The sequence below is a fragment of the Rattus norvegicus genome, chromosome X, assembly GCF_021556685.1.
Source record: "Rattus norvegicus strain SHRSP/BbbUtx chromosome X, alternate assembly SHRSP_T2T, whole genome shotgun sequence".
Lineage (NCBI taxonomy): Eukaryota > Metazoa > Chordata > Mammalia > Rodentia > Muridae > Rattus > Rattus norvegicus.
In genome coordinates, this window is record NC_141554.1 from 73,851,912 (window position 1) to 73,864,072 (window position 12,161).

Sequence of the window (12,161 nt, forward strand, 5' to 3'; positions counted from 1 at the left end):
ATTTGTTGAAGCATTCAGAGATGAAATAAAGCATGAAGAAATAAATTCAAACAGGTCAGAGAAAGTATAGGTAAATATAAGAACAGATTAAATACAGCAACGTATTACCACTGTTGACCCAGTAAGGAAGACATACCTCAGTGTCCATACAGCTCTGAACATTTCTGTATATTAGTAAATGTTCAATTTAAAAAATATTAGGACTAGAAAGATGGCTCGGTGGTTAAGAGCTCTGGCTATTCTTTCAGAAGACTCAGGTTCAGTTCTCAGCACCCGTTTGGTACACATACATACATGCAGGCAAAATGCTCAGAACACATCAAATAAAATAATACTTTTCAAAAATCTATATTTGTGGCATGGTGGTACCACAGCATGCATGTCAAGGTCAGAGGACAGTCTTGGTTTACAGACCTCACTTTCTACACTGTTTAAAGCAAGGTCTATTGTTCCCCACTGTGTATACCAGGATATCTGCCTCCCAAACATCCTGAAATTCTCCAGTGCCTCCCATCCTGCCCTAGGAGTGATGACGTTATAGATAAGGGCTACTGTGCCTGGTTTTATGTGTGTTCTAGGAAGCTGAAGTCACAGGTCTTCGTGTGCTCTATGCAACAAGCCATCCTTCCAGATCTTCAATTTGATTTACACCTGGAGATACTTGGAAGATAGAGATGCGATAAAGCAAGTAAAACTCATGAGGATTCATGAGGATACAGGTGGAGGATAATTGTCTGTTCTTTGTAAATTAGGGATTTGCTTATTTTTAGAAATTGGCATATTAAAATGTGGAATAAGTACAGTGGATGGAAATCGGTGGTTGGGAGGTTGCCTAGTCTGCATAAGATCATGGAATTAACTCCCAGAGTTACAAAAATAAAACAAAACTAAAATGTGAGTACTTAAAAAATAAAACAAAATTAACGCACACTGGTCTTCCTAGCACTGCTAATTCATCTCATTTCACTCTCATTTTTTTTTCATCTGTAGCATGGGGCAGCATGGAGCAGAGAACAGGGTTCTCTATCTCCAGGTTTCTGAGACTTCTCCCATTTCTTACTTCTTTTCACCTAAGAAATGTTTATGCCACCAAACATACTTGTAAAACAAGCATACAGAATAAACATTTGCTGGTAATAATTATGGTATTTATTGTAAAGCAGTTCTGTACTATACATGCAATGTTCCCATTTATTAAAGGTGAAAGCAAATTTGCATACTAAGGTGGATAAGTGTTTATTTGGCTGATTAAAAATATTAGTGTGTTTGTATGTGTGATAAATATGATCAACTCATAAATTGTGAGGAAATTCTGTCTTAATATCAATCCAAATATCATTTAACATTTCTATGCTTTTGTTTTGTAGTGGCAGGGTCTCTATGTCCCTGGCTGTCTTATGCAGACCAGGCTGGCATCAAACTCACAGAGATCCACCTGCCTCTGCCTCCTGAGTGCTAAGATTAAAGACTTGCACCACCATGCCAGGCTTTTAACATTTTTTAAACAATGTAATTCACAACAGAAAGTTAGCCAGAAATTTCTTAAGATATTCTAGGGACTAGGGAGGCAGCTTAGTTGGAATAATGAATTTCTGATTGCATGCAAGCCCTTGAGTTTGATCCTTAGCACCTCTTAAAACAGTAATTGTGGATACCTGTAATTCCAATATTCAGAAGGTAGATGCAGCTGGATAAGAATTTCAGTGTTATCCTCAGCTATGAAGCAAGTTCAAGACCAGACTGTGTTTTGTGAGACCCCCCTACCTGAAAATAAATAAAACGTTCTAATGCAACACATTTGGATGTGAGAGTGATCTGGCTGTAATGCCTCACTCCATTGACTGCAAGGACTGATTCAGCTGATCTTGCTGCCTACGCAAGTGTCTCCTTTCTCCTTTGCCTCTCCATGTGTGTCCCTCCCAAAGCTGTGTATGCACTCAAAGAGCAAGGCCTCCCTTTATAATGGAGGTCAGTTCTTTGATCAAGAGTATACATGGAGGTGTGCTCCGCCTGCTAAAATCTCCAATCTCTCAAAGGCACATTTATTTGCTATTTACAGGCTGAGGAATGATGACAAGAAGACACCACAAGTCTATGTTTTCTCGAATTGAACTTTTATATTACTATGAGGCAGAAAGCTTAGTATGCACAGTGAAAAGCACTGCAATGCATGACATATAACACTCTCTAGCCCAAGCCTAAGTGTTTGGGCAGCTTTTGCTGGCACTGTGTGATGTGAAGACATGTGCTGTGCAAGATGCACATGTTATGTGCTTAAGAACAAGACTTCAGGGCAAGTGCTGTCAGAAGCACCTTAAATTCATTCCGCATTTGAATTAATTTTGGGTTATTGTGTATTCAGGAACTCTTTCCTTTCTTTGAAGCTTGAGAGCCATTTTATTGGGGTTTGAGAGGAAAAAAGACAGGGGAGGCAAGCTGTAAATCCCAGTAGGTGCTAGGAAGAGGGAGCTGGAAAGAGGAGAGGGAGACACACCTTTTGAGTTAAGTCAGTAACAGAGGAGGCCAGCAAGCAGCTATAGAAAGGATAAAGTGCAGACTATCAGAACAAGCATGCTTAGGATTTGGGCTGGTAGTCAAATGAGAAAGGAAAAGAACAATAGTATGAACTGCTCTACTCTTTGGGAAAAATGAAAATATCATGTCTCCACCGAGGGGCTAATTGGACTCAAGTCCATTCTTTTGACCTGGAGGAAGTAGTTTTACCTTAGTGGGCCTTGACAAAGTCCTGATACCTTACTCTTCATATGATATCTTAAATCTCAAGGAGGGGGGGGGTTGGGGATTTAGCTCAGTGGTAGAGCGCTTGCCTAGGAAGCGCAAGGCCCTGGGTTCGGTCCCCAGCTCCGAAAAAAAAGAACCCCCCCCCAAAAAAAATCTCAAGGAGGGGCAAGTGTACTACTTCCTTTCCTGTGAAGGAAGGGGTGCGTTCCAGAGGAAGGGATCTATCCTCAGTGACCTCCAAACCCACTAATGACTATCTAGCTACTTAACATTACCCCTCAAGAGCTGCATCCTTAGAATAGTTTAGAAAACAAATGTCAAGTCAATCTGGCTAATTCTGGCTGAAGTGGGCTGTAGGTGGCTTAGGATCTCGATATTTGCTGCCTTTCAGGCCTCCAAGGAGTTGTGAAAGAAACTAATCCCAAGGGAAAAAAATGTGTGTGTGTGTGTGTGTGTGTGTGTGTGTGTGTGTGTGTGTGTGTGTGTGTTCCCAGAGTTCAGAAGAGGGCATCAGATTCCCTGGAGCTGGAGTTACAGAGGATTTTGAGTTGCTGACACAAGTGCTGGGATCCAAACTCAGGTCTTCTGTAAGGCTTAGTTGCTGAGCCATCTTTCCAGAATTCCCCCTTCTACAAGCAAATACATGCTTAATGAAATTACAAACAAAATTTCATGATCATATAGTTCTTTCTATAACCAGCCACATGGCCTTAGCTGGTATTTATAGCTATTTTTCTCTCCTACTCACTGTGAACTTCCTCCATGCCCAGCAATCACCTTAGCAGGTCTTGGTTCTTGGTCTGAAATGATGACCCACACCCTCATTCCTGAAGGGCCTGGGCCATTTCCTATTCTGTGTGAATTGGACTGCTGTAGTTTACTTAACTGACCTTAATCACAGAATACTGAGCACTGCTCTAATAGATCTACATTACAGGTATACTTTTTCTGACCTATATGTGGGATGGGGTAGTAGTCCAATATATCTGTAATTGCCTGCATTGGTAACTCGTGCTACTACTGTAACTCTTTCCTTAGCCTGTTGACTAAAGAGCATGAGGAGCCCAACATAGCTAAGGAGAAGTCTTAGTTCCCAGTTCAACAAAGGGTTTGTTGGTTCTCCTGTTGGAAGCACTCCTCCCTCTAAAATCAAGACTTCTTGGCCAGCAGAACATAAGGTCTCAGAAAAATAAATAAAAAATTTTACTACTGGGTCTCTAGGTGTGACGGTGACCTTTCGCATTTCCATCCTTTGAATCTTGGATCTGTGTATGGAAAAAACATCCTGTGTATGGAAATCCTGTGTATGGAAAATCCATATGTTGGATGTTAGTTTTGAGAACATATATGTACAGCCTTCTGAAGAACCCCGCCACAGCGCTCCAGGCTATTGCTACCTAGTAGGCACTGTAACTAAATGTTTAAAAGGTTGTTTCACTGTTCTCTTAAAGCCAGTTGCTTCAGCATGGTGGAGAATACATTAAAGCAGTGAATTCTATGAGTATGAGCCCACTGGCACACTTATTTCACTGTGAAGTGAGTTCCTTGGTCACAAGCAATGCTGTGTGGACTACTATAAGGCGTTTTGTAAGGCTGTGGATGGTGATGTTTTCATTTCTCTTCTATTCATCCCTAGGATTGGACTCACGACCCCTCCCTCTTCCATGCTAGGACGGAGGTTGCCTTGATCTTGTGTGGTCTTGTACGGGCATGAGTGCATGAGCGCAGTGCTCCTGTCATGGTCAGAAAACAATGTTTTGCCATGGTTCTTCCTGAATTCTGGCTCTTAAAATCTTCCCACCCTCTCTTCTAGGATTGTCTTTGAGCACTTGGGAACTAGATATGCTACAGATGTCGTATTTATGGCTGAGCACCTCCACAGACACTTATCTCTGCGCCAGTTGCTTCTGTACTAATGCCATCTACTGCAGAAATAAACTTCTCTGATAAGGCCTGAGAGATGCACTAACATAAGGGTAGAGGGATGCAAATTTGGAGGGCAGCTTGACATTACATCCATTAAGCAAAATACATAAGTACATTCACACGTGATGTCTATAACCCCTGCCCCAATCCATTGGCTCTTGGTCAGATTTACAGTACCAGTCATGAGTTCTATCTGTGGAGCATAACTTAAATCCAATAGTAAGGTTGTTGGTTGCTCCTGTGATATCTGTGCCATTGTTTCCATTCACAGGCATGTCTTGTCACCCCACTCATTATTGTAGTTCATAGAGTTCACAGTTTCGTAAGACCATTGATACCTTTCTACCCTAGTGGCCTGTATAGTAACTTCCAGTACTTTGAAAGCTGTTGAATAGGGAAGAAGCTTTCTAGCCAGTACCAATTTAATTTCCCTGTGACCAAAGTATGGGTATTTTCAGCAATAGAGTTTTAATATCAAGTTCTGGTAGGCAACCAAGAGCAATGGTGATAGCCTGTGTTATTTGAGGAAATCTCAGGAACACCCTTAGCCAAAAACTAAAGAGGAGACATGTATGCCTGGCACTGAGATTTTATTTGACAGCACACAGCTTCTGAGAGACTGATCCTCTGTGTAGGGCAACTCCAAGTGAACTGTGTGTGTGTGTGTGTGTGTGTGTGTGTGTGTGTGTGTGTGTGTGTGTGTTGGGGGGTTTGTGGATCTCATAAAACAATGAGTTTCTGTATGGCTTTTTCAATCATCTTTCATGTTCCTTATCCTCTCACCTGTGGATGATATTTTGGGAAAATTATGTGCAAGAAAGGCAAATCCATAACCAGAGCAAGTGTTTATTCCAGAAAGAATAACCACACTGAGGCTGGAGAGATGGCTCAGTGGTTAAGAGCACTGACTGCAGTTCCAGAGGTCCTGAGTTCAATTCCCAGCAACCACATGGTGGCTCACAACGTCTGTAATGGGATCTGATGCCCTCTTCTGGCCTGCAGTCACATATGCAGGCAGAACGCTGTACATAAAAAAAAATAAATCTTAAAAAAAAAAAAAAAGAATAACCACACTTCCCCTTTCATCACAATGGAAATGACCCAATATGATCAATCTGCTACCAGGTCAGTGGCTTGTCACACCAGGGAATGGTGTCACATTGAGGGCTCAGTGTTGGTCTCTACTATTGGAAAATTTGTCACCATGCAAGAGCCACAGCCAGGTCATCCTTGGTGAATGGCACTTCAAATTGTTGAGTTCATGTACATCCTCCATCCCTGCCATCAGGGCTACTTTTTCTTGGGCCCACTGGATGATGACAAATGTGGCTTGGGAAATAGATTTTTTTTTACCATTATCCACACAATGAGTCATCTGTGTGGTTGATTACTGGAGTTCTTCTCTGGTGAGGTCACATTTGGTGAGTGTTTACAAGGAACATAAATACCTGCACATCCTTTGCCCACATGGAGAGGTCCATCTGTATACCTCAGTGTTTTTCTCACTAATTTTCCAATCACACTTCTTCCAAGTCCCTGACCGTCTAACCAAACCCTTGGCTTCAGCCCATGAATCGTATAGAATTACCCATCTGGACATTTTTCCTTCCAAGTAAAGTTCTTCTCACTGTGATGAATTCTCTTTACCACTATCCTTTGGGGAATGTCTATATTCTTCAGCTATTTACTTTTAGGGAGTACCATACAGCATTCAGAACGATTTGTAAGCCAAACCTTAGTATGTTCTTCTTTAGTTGACCACACGAGCAATAGGTGCATTGCATAGAGCACACCATATGAAGCCTTAGATCCATTGAAAGCATTGAGGTTGGAGTAGGAGTCACAGATATTTGGGTTACTTCTGCAAGTAATTTACTTGTCCCTTCAGGATTAGCTTGGGCCTAACCACCAACATTTAATGATCACTTCCATTTAGTGAAAGATTGCTGCTGTGTATATGGAACTTTATGACTTGATGGGTTCAATAACATCAAACTCTCATAATGAACAGCTTAGGTCACATAGTAACATTGTGGATCATTGTCAAATACTTTCTCTCCACTAAGAGCCTGTAGCAGGCTAAGATCTGTCTCTCAAAGAAAGAGTAGCTGTCTGCAGATGAAGTCAGGGCTCTGTTCCAAAATCCTAAGAACTTCTGCTGGAATTTACCTATGGGGCCCTGCCAAAGGCAAGCAACATCCCATCTGCCACTGATACCTTAAGTACCATTGGGTCTATTGAATCATATAGCCCAAGTGGAAAAACAGCTTGCATAGCAGCCTGGACCTATTGAAGAGACTTCCTATCTTCTTGCTCCCCTGTTCCCACACACAAAGAATGGCAATCTGTATATGGACCACACTTACACACATAGATAAGGAATATGCTATCTCAACAATCCAAATAGATCCACCAAATACTGTGCTTCTTACTTGGTGGCAGAAGAAATCAGATGCAGCTATGAGGGATGTCTTTGTGTGTCCCACACCGCTGGAATCTTAGCAGTTCTCTTGAGGGAATAGATTCTTGAATTTGGATTGGATTTTTCCTATCATCTTAATGCACATATGCTTTACCAACAATTCCTTAATTAGTTCAATTAACATAGTGTCATCAGTAAAATAGGCCAGTGGAGATCAAGATCTCTGTGAATTAAGTTATGACGCAGGATTGGAGAGTAAATATACTCTTTAGGTAGTGAGGCAAGCTAGAAAGACAAAAAAAAAAGTTAAGTGGCTATGAGAAGGGAAAGACGTTCCTCACTTTGAGATCTATTTTGCTCCTCCTGATGATGGAATATCAAATGTCAACAAAACTGTCAAAGCCAAAATTGCCTACAGAAAATGTGATGTGCTTTTTTATTTGTTTGTTTCTTAAGAACACCCAAATATGGATGTTCAAAATAATGAGAGGACTGGAGAGATGGTTAAGAAAACTTGTTGCTCTTCCAGAGAACCCGAGTTCAGTTCCTGGTGACACAAATGGATGTAACTCCAGTCCCAGAAGATTTGACGCTTTGTTCTTGTCTCCATGGGTACACAGACACACAGACACACACACACACACACACACTCACACACACACACATTGTATATGCAGCGTATATGCACACATACACACATGAGAGAGAATGAATTTCATTTTAAAAAGGAGGACTGGAGAGAGGTGGCTCAGTAGTGGTTAAGAGCACTTGCTGCTCTTGCACAGGCTCCTAGGTTCAGTTATCGGCGCTCACATAGTGGCTTAAAATAGTTTGTGAGTTCAGTTCCAGGGGATCCAGTGCCTCTGCAGGTTCCAGCACCCACATGGTACATACATGCAGGCAAAATATTCATGCGCATAGAATAAAATAAACAATATTATTTTAAGGTTGAAAATGACAAATGAACTACGCTTACCTAAGTCCCAAATGTCAGTAGCCTTGAGTTTTGCCATAGTAGCTATTCCTTTCTCATCGCTCAAACAAAACAATGCATTCATTAAAATCATCTTAAAATTTCATTTACAAAAATAAATTGGTTAAAATAAGTAAACTGACTCATATATATTTTAAATTTCAAAAAATTACATTTGTTAGCTGGGTGGTGCTTCACACCACTCTTCCAGCAAGTGGGAGGCAGAAGCATTTAGAAACTCTGTGAGTTCAAGGTCAGCCTGGTCTACAGAAGGAGGAGAAAAAACATGTTTTGAAAAACAATTTTAAAGAATTAAATTTTTCGGACTGGAGAGATGGCTCGGTGGTTAAGAGCACTGGCTGCTCTTCCAGAGGTCCTGAGTTCAATTCCCAGCAACCACATGGTGGCTCACAACCATCTGTAATGGGATCCGATGCCCTCTTCTGGTGTGTCTGAAGAGAGTGACAAGCTACTCACTTATATAAAATAAAAATAAAATCTTTTAAAAAAACAATTAAAATTTTCAATGTGCATGAGTATTTTGCCTCCATGCATGATTGTGAAGCATGTGTGTACAGTACCTGCAGAGGCCGGAAGCAGGAGCTGGATCCCTAAATGGTATTATAGTCAACTGTGAGCTTCTGTGTGCGTGCTGGGAATTTAACCCAGGTCCCCTAAAAAGCAACCAGGCCCTTTAAATGCTGGACCATCTCTCTAGCCCTTATTTTGTTTTTAGCTTTACTTAAAATTTTAAGTTTTGCTTCATCTTTAAACCTTGTTGTGAAGACTCATTGAGGATGTAACTTAGAAAACCCCAAGATCATATATGTAATCACTGTAAAGACTTCTGTGGTGGTTTGACTAGAAGTGGACCCCACAGGGGTATATATTTGAATGCTTGATCATTAGGGTTTGGTGATATTTGGGATGGATTAGGAGGTGTGGCCTTGTTGGAGTAGGTTTGGCCTTGTTGGAGGAAGTGTGTCACTTGTTGCATTTCAAGGGTCTAAGCCAGAACCAAATGCTCTCTCTCTTCCTGCTATGTGCAGATCTGGGTGTAGAAATCTTCACACCTCATTAGCAGCACCATGTCTGCCTGAATTTCACTATGCTTTGAATCTGTAAGCAAGCCCAGTTAATCATGCTCTTCTATAAGAGATACCACGGTTGTGGTGTCTCTTCACAGTAAACAGAACAGTGAGAGGAGTTGGTATGAGGGAGCTGGGTATTGCTATGGCAGACCTGACCATTCTGCTTGTTGGAGGAATGTGGACTTTGAGACTTTGTATTAGGAAACAGTTGAATACTTTTAGTGGGGCTTAATGGGCCATGCTAGCAGGGACATGGAAGGCTGTGGTACCGAGAGCAATGTAGATTATGATGGCCCAGCTAAAGAGGTTTCAGAGGAGAAGGATATTAGTAAGTGGCCTAGAAACTGTTCTTGTGGTGTTTTGGTGAAGAATGGGGTTGTTTTCTGCCCTTGTCCTAAAAATCTGCCTGAGGATAAATTGAAGACTTTTGGATTAATGGTGTTGGCAGAGGAGATTTCAAAACAGCCTATGTCACATGGTTATTACTGGCCAGTTTTATACAGATCTATAACGAAAAGGAGCAAACCAGAAAGCAGCATTCCTCTATGACATCAGCATCAGCTCCTGCCTTTAGGTCCTTACCCTGTTTGGGTTCCTGTCCTGACTTCCTTTGATGACAAACAGTGATGTGGAAGTGTAAGCCAAATAAACCCTTTCCTTCCCTGCTTGCTTCTTGGTCATGGTGTCTCATCACATCTAAGCGTGACTCTCAAATTTGAACCTTTTTCTTTCTGTAGTAGGCAGAGATAAATGAAATGAACTAACAACTAGTCAAAGGCCAGAGAATAGGTTTATGTTATAAGCCAGCCACAAATGGCACATCTACATTGTCTTCTTATAGGTGTAGGGACCATTGCAGAAGCAGAGATAGAAAGATTGTGAGAAACAGAGATTGGGGAGGCCCAGAATCAAACAGTGTCTTCTAGACATGTCAGGACTGCTATACTTATGAACTTACAGCATCAGTGTTTGCCCACAAAAGGCCCCAAAATATCAAGCAAGTCAACATTCTAGAATGTTTATCAAACTTGATTGTGCATTCTGAGACTCGGAAAGTAACTACACTTCAGAGGCACTTTTAATCTACTGTGAATCAGACTGCTAAGATTCCATTGGTTACCTTATCTTCTTAAGTCCCTCCTTTGACTGAAGTGCCTTGCTCTCAATGCTATTTCAGATCTCCTGGAATTGATGTCAATTCAGAGCAAATGTAGATACTAAAACATCTGATTATTTCCTTTTTCTTGACACATAGTTACCATGGCAAAAGAGTGTAGATTCATTTTAGGAGAGATTGAGGAAAGATTAATAGTTAAAAAAAAAGGCTGGGCAGCAGTGGCACAGGCCTTTAATCCCAGCACCCAGGAGGCAGAGATAGGCAGATCTCTGTGAGTTCAAGGCCAGGCTGGTCTACAGACTGAGTTCCAGGACAGCCAGCACTACACAGATAAACCCTGTCTTAAAACAACTGCAAACTTAAAAAACTGGTTGTATAGTAGGGTCCTTCCTCGAAAGGACCTGGTATTTATTTATTTCATAGGTCTATAAATTGTATAAACTCTGGAAATGGGTTGAGGAGCCACGATTCTTTGTGGCTATGATTCAAGATAAGCTTTTGTTTACTTGCTCTGGAAATACATTTCATATATGGATTAAAGAGAACTTAGTAGACTTCCTGTATATTTCATGTCTCAGAACACCATCATTCAGCATCATAGCTCTACACAAGAGAGACAGACCATCATGACCATTCCTTTGCTTCTACTGTCTGTTATGGCCAGTATCCTCCTTGCCTTTGGTAATCGGCCCTGGTAACTCTTGCACCCTTATACCCATCGCATTTAAGTTATCCAGCTGAGTGGCTATGGCTCTACAGAAAAGAGCAATGACAGAGCTCTTCAGGCAGCCTGGTGCTTCTTTCCCAAATCTGCTTCTTACAGTATTATTGGAAGGCATGTCTAGCATATTACTTTCCCATGCTAGAGTAGATACCAATATTTCAGTTACACGGAGCCATTGATTCCCTTCATCAATATTAAACCAAAGACACCAGGCATATCCAGCTCCTTCACAGTAGGTCATTTCTTGACTCATAATTCATATCAACCAAATAAACTATTATGTGCAGTGTGGGGGGTGGGGGTGTGTCTGAGTGTATCTGGGTGGATATGTGAAGATATGAATGCAGTGTCTGCAGACGCCAGAAGAGGGTGTTGGATCCCTGGGGCTGGGGTTGCAGGAGGTTGTGAACTGTTCCATGTGGACGGTGGCAGCTGAAACATTAAACCAAGAGTGTGTTCAATGAGTCCACATCAATAAATTCAGCCTGGAATGCTTTTGCGTTCTGCCCACCACTATGCTATACCCTTAATATCTATTAGCATACACATGCTCCAGACTTCTACTTGTATGAACTAGAAAATTCAAGCAGTTCTTCTGGAACATAGTGCATCTCCTCGGGGTCATACCTGTATTCCTCACCTCTAAGAACTTAGTTTTAGGACCAAAGATGGGTGGTAAGGAGGTGTTCTGAGGGACATCAGCATTATCTTGCATGGCATTTCCTTCAGAAAAGGTAATTGCGGGTTTTATAGATATTGCAGGATTATTTCCCTTGGCTAAGAACAGAGAGGCCAATATTTCAGGGAATACGGTAGAGTTATACCTACCACTAACTACGGTAGGAGACTGCTTTCTTAGGTAAAATAAACTCAACAGATTTGGGGCTAGAGAAATAGCTCAATAGATTGTGTCCTGCTCTTCCAGAACACTGGAGTTCAGATCCCAGAACCTAAATGACTTTCAACACCAGGGAATCTGACATTGTCTTCTGACCTCCACAGACACGGAATTTACATTTGTACACACACACACACACACACACACACACACACACACACACACACACACACACTTTAAAATAATAAAGGAAAATCTTAAAACATGAAACCCGGGGCTAGAGAGTTGGTTCAATGGTTAAGTGAACTAGTTGTTTTTTCCTGGTTCG